This window comes from Anser brachyrhynchus, assembly GCF_964034855.1.
Source record: "Anser brachyrhynchus genome assembly, chromosome: 3".
Taxonomy (NCBI): domain Eukaryota; kingdom Metazoa; phylum Chordata; class Aves; order Anseriformes; family Anatidae; genus Anser; species Anser brachyrhynchus.
Genome location: NC_137696.1, coordinates 16,864,592 through 16,879,897, shown reverse-complemented (window position 1 = coordinate 16,879,897; position 15,306 = coordinate 16,864,592). Strand labels below are relative to the sequence as shown.

Genomic DNA, 15,306 nt, shown 5'->3' with positions numbered 1-15,306 from the left:
GGGTGATGGTGACTGGCATTACCAATGTCCCACAAGTGTCATGGCCTGAATCCTTGGCTCAAAGCCAGGATGTTTCGAGTTCTACTCGACAGCCACAGGACCAGTGGGAGACAAAACAAAAAGCCATAAAAACCGAACTTTCTGCTCTATGGTATTCTCTAAAAAAAAATAGATGAATGCTTTCTATTTTTTTTCCGTACTATGTATTTTGGCTGATATGTCAAACTTTTTCTCTAGATTTTCTAGATTAGAATTTCTGATTCACTCTTCTGTTTTATTTTTGAAATTGGTTTCCTCTAAGTTTGTGTAAGCTAGATTTTACTGTATTATTCACCGTGCTCTGTTCTGATGGCCATTTTTCAGATGGTTATGTCCCTTTCTTATTTTTGACCCACCTTTTTTTTTGTAGATTGTTTGGTGGTAGAGTGTTTTTTTTTTTTGAGGTGCTTTTGACTACCTCTGACAGATGACCAGCAAATACAAGTAGCATTTTTCTACTAATTTCAATGCAGTTCTGTAGTGTAGTAACTTCAGATAAATGCTAACTTCATAGGAATGTTCTCCAAACTCTGTGCATGCACTGTTTTTTCTCTTTACAGGAATATTTAGCTCTTTAGCCATGACTGAAGCTTGACAGCTGCTCAGCCAAAATGATGTATTTGAGGCCAGAAGAAAAGACAGTGCCACATCCAGAGGACATAGCTAGAGAAACTTAGGCAAACATAGCTGATAGATCTGGAATTTGATGAGGATGCTAGCGCTTATTTTCTGCTTTTATGTAGAGTCCATAGTTTCTTTAATGATCAAATTCAGGTGATACCCTGAAAATGCTGAAATGAATATTGCTGTCTGAGTCTGAAGGTCTGATTCCTGCAGGACTTAAGACTTTCTGGTTGTGTCTGTGTGTGCTTTTGTTTTCCCTCTCAAAGACAAGTCTTATTCAAACATAGTTGAGATGTTCTTTACATAATGGTAATTCAGGCCCCAGAAAACATGATTAAAATTGTGTGATGTTTATTCATTGTTGTAACACCAGCATGCAGGTTAGGAGGATGGCAATCTGCTGGGGAAAGGATTTCATGTTCCCCAGGTGCTGCTTTAAGAACCCAAACTGATAACACCTGTGGTCTTTGAGGTGACACTTTCCAATTCAAGGTAGCATCTCGTTGTTATCAGGTGTGTGTCTCCTTGCCTTCATGCCCAGAAGTATGCTCATCGTATGGGTGAAATTCCTGGGAAACAGTCAAACTTTATACAGATCGGTGCACTTTGAAGTTGAAGTTTTAAGCTAAGCAATAAGCAATACTTTGTTCAGGCACAACTTCAGGATGAGTAGGCATGGATTTTGGTTATTTCTAGTGGGGCACTTAAAGGAAGTAACGTGTAAGTCCTGTGGATACTTCAGGATGATGAATCACAGAGATCCTGAAAAAGTCCCTTGGCTTTTAGGTTGTTTAGAGGGCCGTGTCTCTCCCACTTCAGTCAGTGTGGGGAGGTAGAAGTTATGCTTTGGAAGTAGGGAGGCTTAAGCTTTTGTCTACCCGTTGGCCTAGGTATTATTTGTGATGCTTCTGTTTCAGTTCTCAGAGCTAGCTTACAAATCTCTGCCTGTGGCATTGATTGTCTCATTTGAAGCCATCACACAGAATAAATACAGCGTGAGCCGTTCCCTGTTGTTTGAACAATGTGGCATGGAGAGACTTGAAGGTAAAGTTGCCTTGGCCCTTCAAGTTGCTGAACTAAATCTTCAACAACTGAGAACCAGAAAACACATCCTTGCATACGTCAGGGAGTTGCCTGGAATACTTTTAGTATCTCTATGATTATAAGTGTATGTGTTGTGTAGACTTGAAAAGTGTTCCTTTATATGTAACATCTTACTCTTTGGACACACATCTTGGATGCTAGTGTCTCCCCAGCACCTGGAGGAGCAACCTCTCCCTGAGGATGTGTTGTCCCTTCCTTGTCAATGGCTGAGTAAATCTATTCCAGTCCTTATATTTAATTCATTGTGAAAAATGTGCATGATTAAAGTGTTAACACCAATGCTTGTGTTTTTTCTGTGTTTTTTTCTTCTTTCTCTGGGTAAGGCAAGGGCAACAAACAGCAGAACAGGAGCAGAGAGTCAGAGAACTTGCTCGTGCAGCCAATTCCCTTGTGTAGCAGTGATCTGTACCTGAAGTTTAGAAGAAGACATAACTTTTTGTGTCTCCATTAATGATAATACTTAATCACACCAAATATATTGTGCTGGGCAGTAGCCATGCTGTTTGTTTTCAGATAACTCATTTGAGAGCCCAGGTTCTTTACATGGTCGATATGGAGAAGATAAGATGTCTTTTATTGTCTTCTGTTGTCTCTGTAGGAATTGTAAACGCCTAACCTGGATGGGATGAACAGTACCTCGCTCCCCTCTCTCTTTTTTTTTTTTGACGCATACGCATGCTGTCAGTTCATTGTGAGAAGCAGAGAGATTCATTGGCCTTGTGACTATTTAATTGCTGTAGTACTTTACGTCCTCTAAGTAGTAATCATAAATCAGTACTCTGAATGAGTCCATGCATAAATCAGCCACTTATTTCTGTTAGAGCTTATATAAATAAGGTGAAGGACTTTGCTGTACTCTCCCGCATTCCGTGTGTACGAAGCATGGTAACTTCTCAAGCATGTGAAAAGCACGGCACCTGTGAAATGTGTGGAAATGAATAGAGTCCCCAAAAGTGTATCCCGTTTACTGGAGCAATAAGACTTATTTTTTCCTGGTCTTTGTATAGTCTTGTATTTTATTTTATTTATAAAAGCTGTCTTGATAATCCACTTCTTCTGGCTGTTTCTTTTCCTCCCCATAGATCTGCGTATGTTTTACTGCAGAATGTGCATGAATAATCTGGCCTCTTTCTAAAGTCCCAACTTTATTTTATAGCGAAACAGCGTTTCCTTATTGCATTTGTCTCTAATGACATTTACTTTTTTTTACGTTTCATTTCTTGTGTGGAATTTCCTAGAAGGTAGAACAAAACTCCAGGAAGGCTGGCCGGGGAGAACTGTATCATCTCAATGTTTTGTCAATTACATTTAACTTTCTGCTCGCATATTTCCCAGCCCCAATCCCAGACATTTACAAAGCCTTAAGAAAGGGGGGGAGATCCGCTCCTGCAAATTCTCACCCTGAGCGTTTTCGGTTCTCAAAGACATCTTCATCCTGATCAAAATACTAAATTTGTCTCCTCCTCATGTAAATTTAATTTGCTGAGTTACTTCCTGTGGTTTCAGGAAAAAAAAAAAAAGGCTTGTTACATCTAGAGTAATTCCACTCTTTTCCTTTTGGTGGCGGCAGGCTCTTGAATTTACCGAATGTGCTGGAAGTGTCCCGCTCACTCTTCTGCTTCAGAACAAACTGTACGTTGGCTAAATGACAACGAAAATTCATCACGAGGAGTATAAATATTGTATTTGATTTATTTTTTGCGAATAGTGAGGGTGTTACCATCTGTAATGAATACAGCAGTATGTCCCTGGTAAAATATTAATCAGGATGTACATAAGTACTGTGGGAGAACTGAGCATTTGATATCCAGCACGGGAAATGCACCCAAAACATCGCACAGGAAAGCATTTCTTAGCCCTCTTCCTCCTCTCGTTTCCACTAGAAATCACACTGATATTCCTACCAGCTTTTCTAGCGACTGTAGTATTTCATTTCCCTGCTGTTTAAGCCAAGAAGCTGGCGGTACCGTTGTAGTTTGGCTCTGCTTGCCTTCACAGTTTATTGAAACCCCATCCTGAAGCTGTTTCTACGTTGCGAAGTGCCCCGTTGCTGCTGGTGGTTATTAGTCATTGCGCCTTTGGAGGATGTTTTTCGGGTAAGAAACCATTCGATCAAAATCTGATCTAAAGGCTTGCGGGGGAAAACCTCAGTGCCACCGGCAGATAAAATTGCTCAGAGCACAAAGCTCTGGGGAGGAACAGCAGCGACCTGCGGGTGCTTTGAGGGCTGACGGCTGCCACTGGCACACCGGGTCCCTACAGGCTGTCACCCGACTGCGGTCCTGTCCTGACCAAGTCGCCGTTGTCACCTGGAGAAGGGGTCCCAAAGCATTACTGCTGCTGCTTGGGAGGGAAGAGACGATAGATCTTGGTGAAAGGGGTCTGCCTTTATGTGAGAAGTCAGAGCAGAAAGATGGTCGTGGAGTCTATCAGTTGAGGAGGATGGAAGCCTTTTTGTCTTCTTCAGGGGAGGGTAGAGGCCTTTTCTTCAGGGTTTCTGCTGACAGCCATTGATGGGGGGGAAAAACCCAAACTTCTTGCATTTTCTGGTATGGCAAGAGAGCTGCTGTTCTTCCCTCTCTCAGCTAACTTGTGATTCTTCACATACATGGGCTTTGTCGTGGGCTCATTTTATCGAATGCTTCACAATTGTCTTGGAAGCCCACGCTTCTCAGAGGCAGAACAGCCTCAATGCGAAGGCGGAGGTGAAATCATTTGGGAAGAGTTATCGGTAAAGATTGCTTGCTTTCTGATGCCTGGAATTACTCTTGTGCCTGTGTCTACTCACTGAAAACGAGTGCCTGTTAGATACGTTCGTTCTTCTCAATTTGGGTAAAAGGCAACAAGTTAGCCTGTAAGAGGGCATCGACAAGTGCTGTGTCCGTATCAGATGCTTTCTGCCCAAATACGCATCCCACGTGGTGTGAAACCTCTCATTCCCACCAGTGTGCTTCTTTTGAGAGATTTTATTGGGCTAGGCAGAAATGTGCTAACAACAACGCTGTGCAGAGTTTTGTGAGGGAGGGTGGGCATGTCTGCTGTGTTATAACAGGATGTGCACGGGAAAATGATGATTATCTAAATTGATGTTTGCCTGGGACAACTGAACAACAACCCCAGTTGTTTTTTAATCCAGTGAAACACAGCTGTTACATAGCCCAGCTGCCACCTCTGCGGGTCTGGTGTCGCAGCGTGCGTTTTCTGTTCCTTTACGTGCCTACAGTTATTGTTCCTTTTTGTTCCTTTTTTTTTGGTCGTGTTTCGACGTCATCTTAGGAGGGTAGAAAATTGCTTGTTCGCTTGAAATACCGTCCGCTATGCTGTAGCGATAAAAACGTTCATGGTGAAAGTGCTTCCACGCTGAATTGTTTTAGATCTCAGTACATGTATGTGAGGTCAGTTCGAGTAAGGGCTGGTGGGGCTGGCAGTGTCGGAATAACACCAACTGGAGGGGAAAAGCTCTTCAAGAGAATGGGCTGGAGAGGAGGGTTGGCTGCAGGATGCTGCGTGGCTGAAGGACACTTCAAGTAGCCGTAGGCTCAGTGCTTCACTGCCTAGAGCAGCGGTTTACTGCTTGTATGTTAATAAGAACAATACACTTTCATCACTCTGGATTTCTTTAATATTTATTCTTTTTCAGTTTCTCCAATTGCAGAGCTCAGTGTTTGTATTAAGTTCAAGCCTTTCATATTCTGTTCTCATTACTATTTTAATTCCAGAATAGGCATTTAGATGGCAGTGTTTTTGCTGGGAGCTACAGGACATGAAGGTGGCGGATTCTTGCAGCGTGAGCGGTTTTCTACAAATTGGGCTGTCATTTGAACAATGTGGCCTGAGCGAGGATTCTCATCTGCACCTGCAAATTACAAACATTTTAGCACTCCTGCTGCTGGGCATTAATGAGCGCACCTCCTGAAGGCAGGCAGAAACAGAAGGACTCTAATATAGTTTATTTAATCGGGAGTATTTTCTGTAACTCAGGCATGAGACAGAGATGAAAGATCACTTCCTAATGAGAGTGGTCCTACACTCATTTCATTTGAGGCTGTAAAGTGCCGATATACTACAGCCGTGCCATTTAATTAAAAAGGGCTCACTTTATATTTAATGGTTTACTTGACCTTTTGCATCGCATCGTTTATCTATCTCCTTATCTATAGACAAGTGGTAAATTAAAAGAAGTAGGCAAACTTGCGTCATTGATGTGGTAAGCTCTGTATTGCTCAAATTAGAAGCAAGCCTCTCTCGGTTTTTCCTCAGTTCTGGTGTGGGTAATTTCTGATTATATCTCTAGAGATCTAGGTGCTCTGTCCCAGCTGTGGAGGTGGTGGCTGCGCTCTAGTGTCTAGAGCAGACAGGTCAGTGCCAGCTCTTCACGTTTATACTGATGGTGCGTTATGTTTTAGCTTAAAAATGCCGTACTAAAAATCTGGTGACCCCGCCAATGGGCTTCCAGAGCAGCATACTGGTGAGAAAGCTGGATTCTCTGGTGGTCAGGATGTTTTGTGTCCCGTTCATTTCCTTTTTCCCATCCAAATACATAGTTTTAATCACATCTGTAGGACTTCTGCAAGTAGTATTTTTGTCATCAATAACATGTTTCCATCAAAAAAAGCGAAGAAACAAAACCCCACAGGTGAGTTTATCATGTAACACATATGTGTGTGTGCTTGCGCGTGCCCGTACGAAGGCACAGGAAGGAAAGTACTGAACTTTTGGGTAGACCTGTGCGCTGTCAAGAGTTGGACTTGATGATCCTTAAGGGTCCCTTCCAACTCAGGATATTCTATGATTCTATGATTCTATAAGTATTTTGGTTGTGCTGGAGTTCATTAGTCCCATCTCATTGCTGCAGTCTTTCCATTGACCTTAAGAAGAGTCTAGTCTGACTGAAGACTGTGGAGTTCGATCTTGCTTTTGAAGTTCATTGCTACAAATTAAATGCTTCTACTATTCTTAATTAGTATTTGTCCAACACGTGCCATATGGAGTATATCTGAAAAGGGAAAAAGACCCCCTTAGGCTTCAGGTGTGGTTTTGTGCCTTTATTTCAATAACACGAGTTCTCCATTTCCTATTCCCAAAAGTCTGGGGGAAATGCTGAAGAGGACAATGAAGTCACTGCCACCTTCTGTCTCAGTTCTGGTGGTTTCCTGGGCTAGTATTAATCGTCTTTCTGCATTAAATGTGGCCTATGAAAAGGTGGGAACTTGAGTTGTCTCTCGTTTTCTTTCTGTTTGGTGCCTGAAGAAGAACTAAAAGGAAAAGGGATGGCTGTATTTACATGTGAGTCTTGACTGCTCTGTTTTCTATGAAAGACTGAGAAACCAGAAGACCATCCAGAGCAAGCTGGTGATTTGTTTGTTCTTGTCATTTACATTAATTTCATCTTGGACAGAGTGATCAGACCTTCACGTAGGAGCATTACTTATTTTGCATCCTGGTTTTGAAGCTTTAGGGACTGATAGCTTCTTACTTGGAGCCTAAAGCTTAGCTGCAGGAAGGGAGCAAGCACCAGGTTCCTCCCCATCGGCAGTGGGATTAAGGGGGGAAGGATGCTTTCTGTCAAGAGCTTCGGAGGTGATGTGTAGCTCGTGAAGTCCACAGACTGGGTATGTGGAAGCTGGGAGTGCTTACCAGGGAAATTGTCTTTGCTTACCATTTCATTACACTCATTCCGAGATACCCGGTGTTAGAAAGGATCCTGGGTTTGATGGAGGTTTGGGCTGACACAGTTCAACTGTTCGAATTTTCTCTGTTTAGTCCAGTTTTAACCTTTCTTTCCACTTTAAGTACAATATGTTTCTAGTAATAAACACTTTTTTTTTTTTACTCTACCCAGGACTGCACTGAAATTGTATTCTTTGTGATTTTTTTCTTTGTGATATGATACTTTTAAAATTGTGCCTGTTACTACTGTTGTGAAGGAGAATAAATATTTTCTTGCTCTGGGAGTCTCCTAAAGTTGGCAATGGAGGAAAAATTCTTCTTCCAATCTTGCCAGTGTCAAGATGCAGCACAGCTGTGCAGATAACACTTCTTTTTTTCACACATACATACTTTTAAACTGTGAGTAATGATTGATATTATTAGAGAAAGAGACTGTTTGATCTTGGAGTGACCATCATCTCTGCTAACATACACACATCCGTGTTTCGCAGAAAGTTCAGAACAAGCAGAGAGCAGCAGAAAGAGCTGTTCATGCATTGGATAACCAACACCATACCGGAGATGAAGAACTGTGGTGGTCACTTGAGCCACTGAAGTTCACAGTTAGTATTACAAAGAAATTCAGGTGACACTTACGTCATCTCTTTACTTGCTAAGCAGCTGAAGTTTTCCATTCCTGGTAAGGTTTAGCCACCATGGTATGGGTGTGATGTGTAATAGTTCTTCTGCTGTGTTAACTGAATACAGTTGCTTAGATCAACTTACAGAAAAAATCTTTCAATACCAAAAACTCAAATGATGGAGAAAGTGCTATGGGACTTGCTGGAATTATTCCATTTCATAACTTGTACTTGGAGTTTTCTTCCAGTGTGGTGACTGAGTGGGGTGGAGCCTTGAACTCTTCAGTGTGCTCAGAGGATGTTGATATTTGCAATAGTTTATTAAAAAGTAAAAATAAAAATACCAGGAACCACGATTGTTATGTGATGTCTTTTCTTCGTTTGCATTTTATTCATTGAGCCTCATGGGGCAGAAGTTGCCAGGTGAGACCCTCCAAGGACTTGAGTTCCAACCTGAGCAACCTGCCTGGCTCCCTGGGGGCTCTCCTCGGGTAGAAGGATTGCTTACAGCTTACTGAGGAGGCTCTCAAATTCATCCCTGGAGGTGCCCTGTCTTTAGGGCAAGATGAAGTGAGTGACTTCCTTAAAGGAAAAGGCTTAAATATTCTGCTTTTTTATTTTGTATATACCATTATGGATAATGATGGAAACTTCTACACAGTAACTTCTAAAAAGCATTTAATAGATACGTGGAATAAGCCTGATCTGCCTGGAAGGTGCAATAACCTCCATGGCACAGGATTAGGAGTATTCATTATTGGGAAGACCAAACTGGTATCTTGTTCCGAGGCATTTTCGTTATGCATTCTGAACTCCTGAAGGTTAAAGACAGTAGGTTTTCTATCGCGTTGTTTGATTACCAGTAGTTACGTACAAGGAAAACGAATCATCCTACACATTTAACCATCCAGTGATTTAAAACTGGACCCTTTGCACAAATTGAGATTTGCCCTTCACTGTGTTCACAGTGCACAAACACCTGTGTAGAGCTCACGGCCCAAGATTTAGTTAGGAGTACTCGATCTCTTAGAAAATTGGGTACTTCTGCAGCTGTACAGCAAAGTTGTTCCTCCCTCCTCCCCAGCTCCCCATGGAGTTTAGTGTCTGTGTACCAGCTCTGCTTCAGGATAGCATGTTTCACTTGGAAAGATGACAGTGATCTTGGAACATGTTTTTTTTCTCCTCCTTCTTATTTGGCATCTTCCACATCTTCCACATTTACCTGTTAACAATGCTCTTTGATGCGTGACTCCACGTAAATAAAAACAGACTACAGCTGAACCTTGGTGAAAGGAATCATAAAATATACTGCGTAGAGCAAATGTGAAATAATACCCAGCCTGGCCAAACACCTTTATTTGGACTTAAAATTGGGATTTCTTTTTAGTTGTTTTAAGAAATGTTTCTATAATTCTCTAATTTGCTATGGTAATATATTCTGGAAAAATTGCTTTCTTCTTTCTCTTCTAACAGTAAAAGTTGCAATACAAATATGCTTTGAGTGCAATTCTCTGTTTTTCCACGTAAGGTGAGATTTTTTTCATGTTGAGATGTATCTGGATCTCTGCCAAGCGATTCCTACCTCAACTCAGTCTTTCCTTTTTGTGCTCTGCAGTTCTCTATAAACCGTGATGTCAGGATGGGGAAACATGTTCTTAAGATGCACGCAGGCCCTGAAGCAGGATCTTGGTGAAAGGCAAGGGAGCAGCAGACACTTTTTTTCTGTCTGACGTTTGTGTGTGACTTGGTTGACTCAGGACTGTCGTGTCTGATGCATGATTCATTCATGCTCTTTTTGCCAATTCTGGTTGGAGTGTAAGTGATCGGCTGTTCTACCAGGCTGGTTATATAAATACCTTTTGGTTTTACATTATCGAAGATGGTACAAATATTTACAGATTTGTAGCAGTTAGGATTTCTTCTGTATTTTTTTATTTAACTTTTGTGTTGTTTTTTTTTTTTAAGTGAACAAAACATGTACGACCCCCTTTTTCCACAGAAGAAGAAACAGGACATTTAGGCAGCTTTCTTGTAGCCTCCTTCAGGTACTGGAAGGCAACTCTAAGTTCTTCCTAGAGCCTTCTCTTCTCCAGGTTGAACAACCCCAGCTCCCTCAGCCTGTCTGTCTAAGAGGTGTGCTCCAGCCCCCGATCATCCTCATGGCTGTCCTGTGGACCTGCTCCAACAGGTCTACATCTTTCTGATATTGGGGGCCCCAGAGCTGAATGCGGGGCTCCAGGTGGGGTCTGACGAGAGCAAGGCTGAGGGGGACAGTCCTCTCCCTCGCCCTGCTTTTGGTGCAGCCCAGGATGTGGTTGGCTTTCTGGGCTGCAAGCCCACGTTGCCGGCTCACGTCGAGCTCTTTGCCCACCAGGACCTCCAATGGAGGTGATAAGCTGCAGCTCTGATTCTTGTCGGGGACTTGCTCAAGTTTGTGAGTTTCTGTGACGTGCAAGCCTGTCAGCCTTGGGCTTTGAGGTTAGGCCCTGTTGTTTGAGACCTCCCCCCCCTCTTCTACACCGCCTGCTTTGGCATCTGCACCCCCAGCATTGCCAGCGTGCGTCTGTGGTTTTCTCTCCTGAGGTGCTGGCCTCTCCTGGTGGGCCCTCGAGACTGGGGGTTGTTACGCTGCCTTTCAACCCTCTTGAGAGCTGTAAGGAGCCAGAAGGCACGTGCAGCTGGTGCAGAAAGGCTCTTCCCCCACCAGTCACTGGATGTGCCTGCTGGTACCTGACAAGTGACCGTGCGCGTGCCTCTGTTTGTGACCCTGGCATCGAGTCTCCTGCATGACCAAAAAGAAAGCGAGGGATCTGGCTGTGGCCAGGAGGGTGGTGGTTGCTCATTGCTCGTTATTCAATTCATTTTATTACGCATCATTTAAATCTCTTACCAGTCTTGTAATGGAAAGTGAGTGCTAGATAAATTGTCTAGCCCGTGTGGACAAACAGTAAGGGGCTTATCAAACATGGGTATGGCTTTCAGTCAAACAGGGGCTAGGAAAGCCATGGGAAAAGTGAATTGATGCTTTCTGATGACAGAGACTGTGCTGCCTTGGGGCATTTTAGGGCTGAAGTTTTTTGCCGTTGAGGCCTATGATGGTGAAATCTAAAGCTGGATTTTGTTACGCACCAGGTTTTGACAGGCTGTGTGTATGCAAGCATAGCAGACCGCCGCCGTGCATGTCCAGCTCATGAGAGCAACACAAACGGTCTGTGGAGGCAAAGAAGAGGAGAGTTGTTTCTACAGATTTGCTGGAAAACCTGATTACTTGGCTTGTTCCACCAAAAGATGACTTGATCCTAATGTGATTGAAGTGGAGAATTCCCTCTGGGGTAATTACAGTCATAAAGACTTAATGCGATTCCACTGGAAAACGCTTTAAGATGGGTATTTAGTCTTGAACTTTTTTTTTCTTTTTCTAAAACATTTATTAGATTTAGTTCTAAGAGCATTCTTGTTACAGCAAATGGTATTTAAATCTTTATGGGAAAGCGAGGAAAGGTTTCTGCTGAGCATCCCAGCCTGGGTTTTGCTCCCAGGCTCCGGTGGTGTTTTCCAGCCCCTCAGGGGGAGTGGGATCCGTACTTAAGAAGTTGTGACTCTTAAAATGAACAGTTTGACCTGCTGCCCCCTTGCCATCATAAGGCTCAGGTGTTAACTACTACAAAGGCTGCTCCTGGTTTTGGCGGACGTGTTTTGTATTTCACTGAGCTGACAGGAGGAACAAGCATGTTGTACGTGCCAAAAGGAAGACCTGCCGTCTGGTATCCTGGGACTGGAAGCTTACCTCTCACCTGTCGGGCCTGTCAGCATGTAACGTGAGTCGTCAAAATACGTGACGAGTGACCAGATAGTAAAGCACTCTTGCTTGCTGCCCTTGAAAATGAGTAGTCTGTAAACTTGTTTCCTTTACGCACCGGTCGCTTTGCTGCTATGAAATGTGTCTGCGGGGTTAGGAGCTAAGGCAGAGACAGGCTGCAGTGCTTTCCAGCTGTTTGTTCCCAAACCTGGATTTTACTTACGAGAACACCGCCTGTAAAGCACTGCGGTAAGCTCTGCTAATGTCTGCCCCATTACTGCATGCAGGGTAAGGCTACGGCTTTTTTTTCCGATTGCCCTCAAAATACGAGCTGATCCAACGTCTATTTTTAACTCTCCTAAGTGAAATGAGATTAAACATGAAGCAATAGTCCACGACAGCAAGTAATTTTCCCAGAATGATTGTAGAAACCTGATAAACACAGTTCTCATTTATTTTAAGAGGAAAAAGGAGGAGGAAAAAATGCCCATCACGTGATGTCTTCAGAGAAGGACAGGTCATGCCACCAATTCCGGGGCTGTCTCTCTATCTGTCCGTCTGTCTATTTTCCTTCTTTTGCTGCTGCCCTTGAATTTCTCTGTATTTACCATCTGCCGTTTATTCTGCCCTATCTGGGTGTCTCTTTTATTTTCCTCTCTTTTTTTTTTTTTTTTTTTTTAGCAATACTGCATCGAATGGCTTCCATTTGTTGAACGTTCTTGTTTCTGAATATGGCTCCTTTATGGGGACTGAAGAAGAAACTGTTTTGGGCTGAATAATGTAACCTGCAAAGGTTTATACATTCTTCAAGAAGGTAACATGGCTCTACTGAAGCATAGCTCAGGGAGCACATGTGTATGCATATTTGTTTGAAAAAGGTTGAACCTGTCAAACTTGTCCATAGCATGGCTGTGTGTTTAAGAACTACTGGAAATGTGACATTTCTTTGCCTCCGCCCCATGTGGCAAAATGCTTTCTAAACCATAGCAAAGAATTTGACTCAAGTCAGGAGAAAAATGGTAGTAAAGCTCATTTAAAAATACTTTTTTTTTGTTGCTTACTATGTCTATCTTGGCCCGTACTCAACTGAATCAATTTACTCATATTTTTCATCCTCCTTTATAACCCTCGTAGATGTATGTTTATCTGCTATTAGTAGAACATTTCCTTATTTTTTTCAGTTCCCTCTTACCTCTCCTCCAGCCTGTCCAGCGCTTGTCTGCTCTCTGAGGAGTGCTTTCCATTGCCTTTTTTTTTTCTCTTATGCATTTCTTCCTCTTTCTATTTTAAATAATACAAGTAATTTGGAAACTATTACTCAGGAAGGGGGTGGTGCTTCTTTTTTATGCTTATTGCTTAAAATCCAAGTTTTTATAATCTGTTCATATTCTGAGTATGCAGGCATCATTTAGTGATCTAGATATGACTAATGTTATTAGTGGGTGGGCTTGTTTTGTTGTGTTTTTTTTTTCTTTAATTTTTATTCTGGTTCTGTAAGCGCAGGCAGAATCTTTAAGTAGGTCCAGACAGAGTAATCCCTATGATTCTCAGTTTCCTTTCTGCCAGAGATGGTTTTTAGGCTGGGGTGAGATGCTGTTTTGAGGCCAGTGCTGTAGGTTTGCAGGAAGTTCTCTCTGACCACAGGAGAATGGCTCAGGTTGCACTTCATGTGGTGACTGGCTGTTTTAATCAACGTTTCATCCTCCCTTTGTCATCAAACTAGCCTTCATACCACAAAAAAAAAGACACCTCCTGCAAATAAGTTTAGGAAGTGGTGTGTTAGGGAGTTACGAGTCCGAACTGTCACTTCTAGCAGACGTACAGACTAATGGTAGGGGCAGGCTGGAGAAAAAATGTTGTGGTAACTTCAGAAAGTTTTAAAAACTAATGCTGAGATCTCTTTGGCATTTAGCTGTAAGGTAGGCCAAAAATAGCTGCGTAGATGCTATCCTATTGTTACTGAGTTTCATGTTCAAATGAGAAAGTAATTTTACCAGAGAACACTGGAGTATGTGAATTTATATGCAAAAAAAATAAGATACTGGGTTTTGGGGATTTCTGCTTGGTGGGAACCTCGGAGGAAATGGAGGAGCACAGAAATGATCCATTCAGAAAAGTTTTATCTTCCCTTGTGCACATTTGATAAGTGTGTGAAATCAAGCTAAATAAGATTAGAAATGCAGGAAGGATGTAGTTTTGCCTGAAACTTCATCACGAGCACGTTTCTTTTCCCCCATCTGCAGTATCAGTTTAATAATTTTCTCGTTACTGTGTTGTGAGTGCCGTCCAAGAAGACAGCTAAATAAAAGTCAGGGTAACCCAAACTTAAAAATACTTACGTGTCCATTGGATATTCATTGACTTGGTTAGTGTCTCCTGGGCAATGAATCAAAAGGCTCTACGGGTTAGAATAAGAAAGAGATGTTGCACAAGTTCTGTTACCCGCTGGGAAAAAATTAAACAGTGGGTGTATAAACAAAATACATTATGCTCCTGATGATTGTCAGTTCTTTTCTGTAAGCAAATGGTTTAATATTCACTTTGACTGTATTACAGCTCAATACAAAGCAAACTGAAGTAATATTGGATGTAGTATGGAGCTTGAACGAAAGAAATCCCATGGATGAAGACTTAAAGATTTTAATTATAATCTTTGTACTTTGATTAAATGTATTGTTAAAGTCACTTGTGATTTCTGAATGACAAATATGGTGAGGTGGACAGGCCTCTAGTTCTGTATTTTTTTTGAAAGATGGATCACTGTTTCCAATGCAGCAAACAGGCTGTTGCATCTAATTTTGTCTTAATTCCAGTTCTCAGGAGAGCTCATAGACTCTGACACACAGTGTTTGTGAGATACAGCCTACCAACTAGTCCAAAACCTCTATCATCTTAAGAAACGTGGGAAAGTCTACTGCATTAATATCCGGGGAATGTCTGTGGGAATAACTGTTTTATTACGGGACTGGGTGCATCAGCAGTGCTTGGGAGAGATGCTGGCTAGTACATACTTAAAAAGGAGGGTTCAGAAACCACAGGGCTGCAGAGATGTTCTTGTAGCCCTCCTGCCTGAAGCTGCCATTGGCCCTAGAAGCTGCCTAAGTCACTTGGACGGATGAGAAAATGCCTGCACACACCGTCGTGGCCAGCTCCTGGAGCTCTTCCATTATCGTTGACAAGTCATGTTTTATTTCTGGAAATGAAGTGTGTTCTTTTTCCCAGTGGATTTTGCCAATTGTTGTTTCTCACTAGTATTGCATGCTTGTCAGTCTCTATTTCTCAGAAGAGAGAGTGATTTTAAGTCTGTTTTCCTTTTCTGTGTACCAAAGCACATGTCTAATGGATCTAATTAAGCAAATACAAAACTCCCCAGATTATCAAATATTGTTCCATTAAGGAAATAGTATTTGAAGTCATGTTTTTATAGGCTGAATTATATTCAAAGAGATA

General features: G+C 42.2%; 2 protein-coding genes across 3 annotated transcripts in view; both read left to right on the top strand.

Moving 5' to 3' along the window:
- Positions 1–15,306, top strand: part of CRLS1 (cardiolipin synthase 1) — an 81,010-nt gene that overhangs the window by 8,129 nt on the left and 57,575 nt on the right. The gene's annotated exons all lie outside the window — the stretch shown is intronic.
- COMMD1 (copper metabolism domain containing 1) overlaps positions 1–15,306 on the top strand; it is a gene marked incomplete at its 5' end in the record, with an annotated part of 74,282 nt that overhangs the window by 1,401 nt on the left and 57,575 nt on the right. The window lies entirely within an intron of this gene.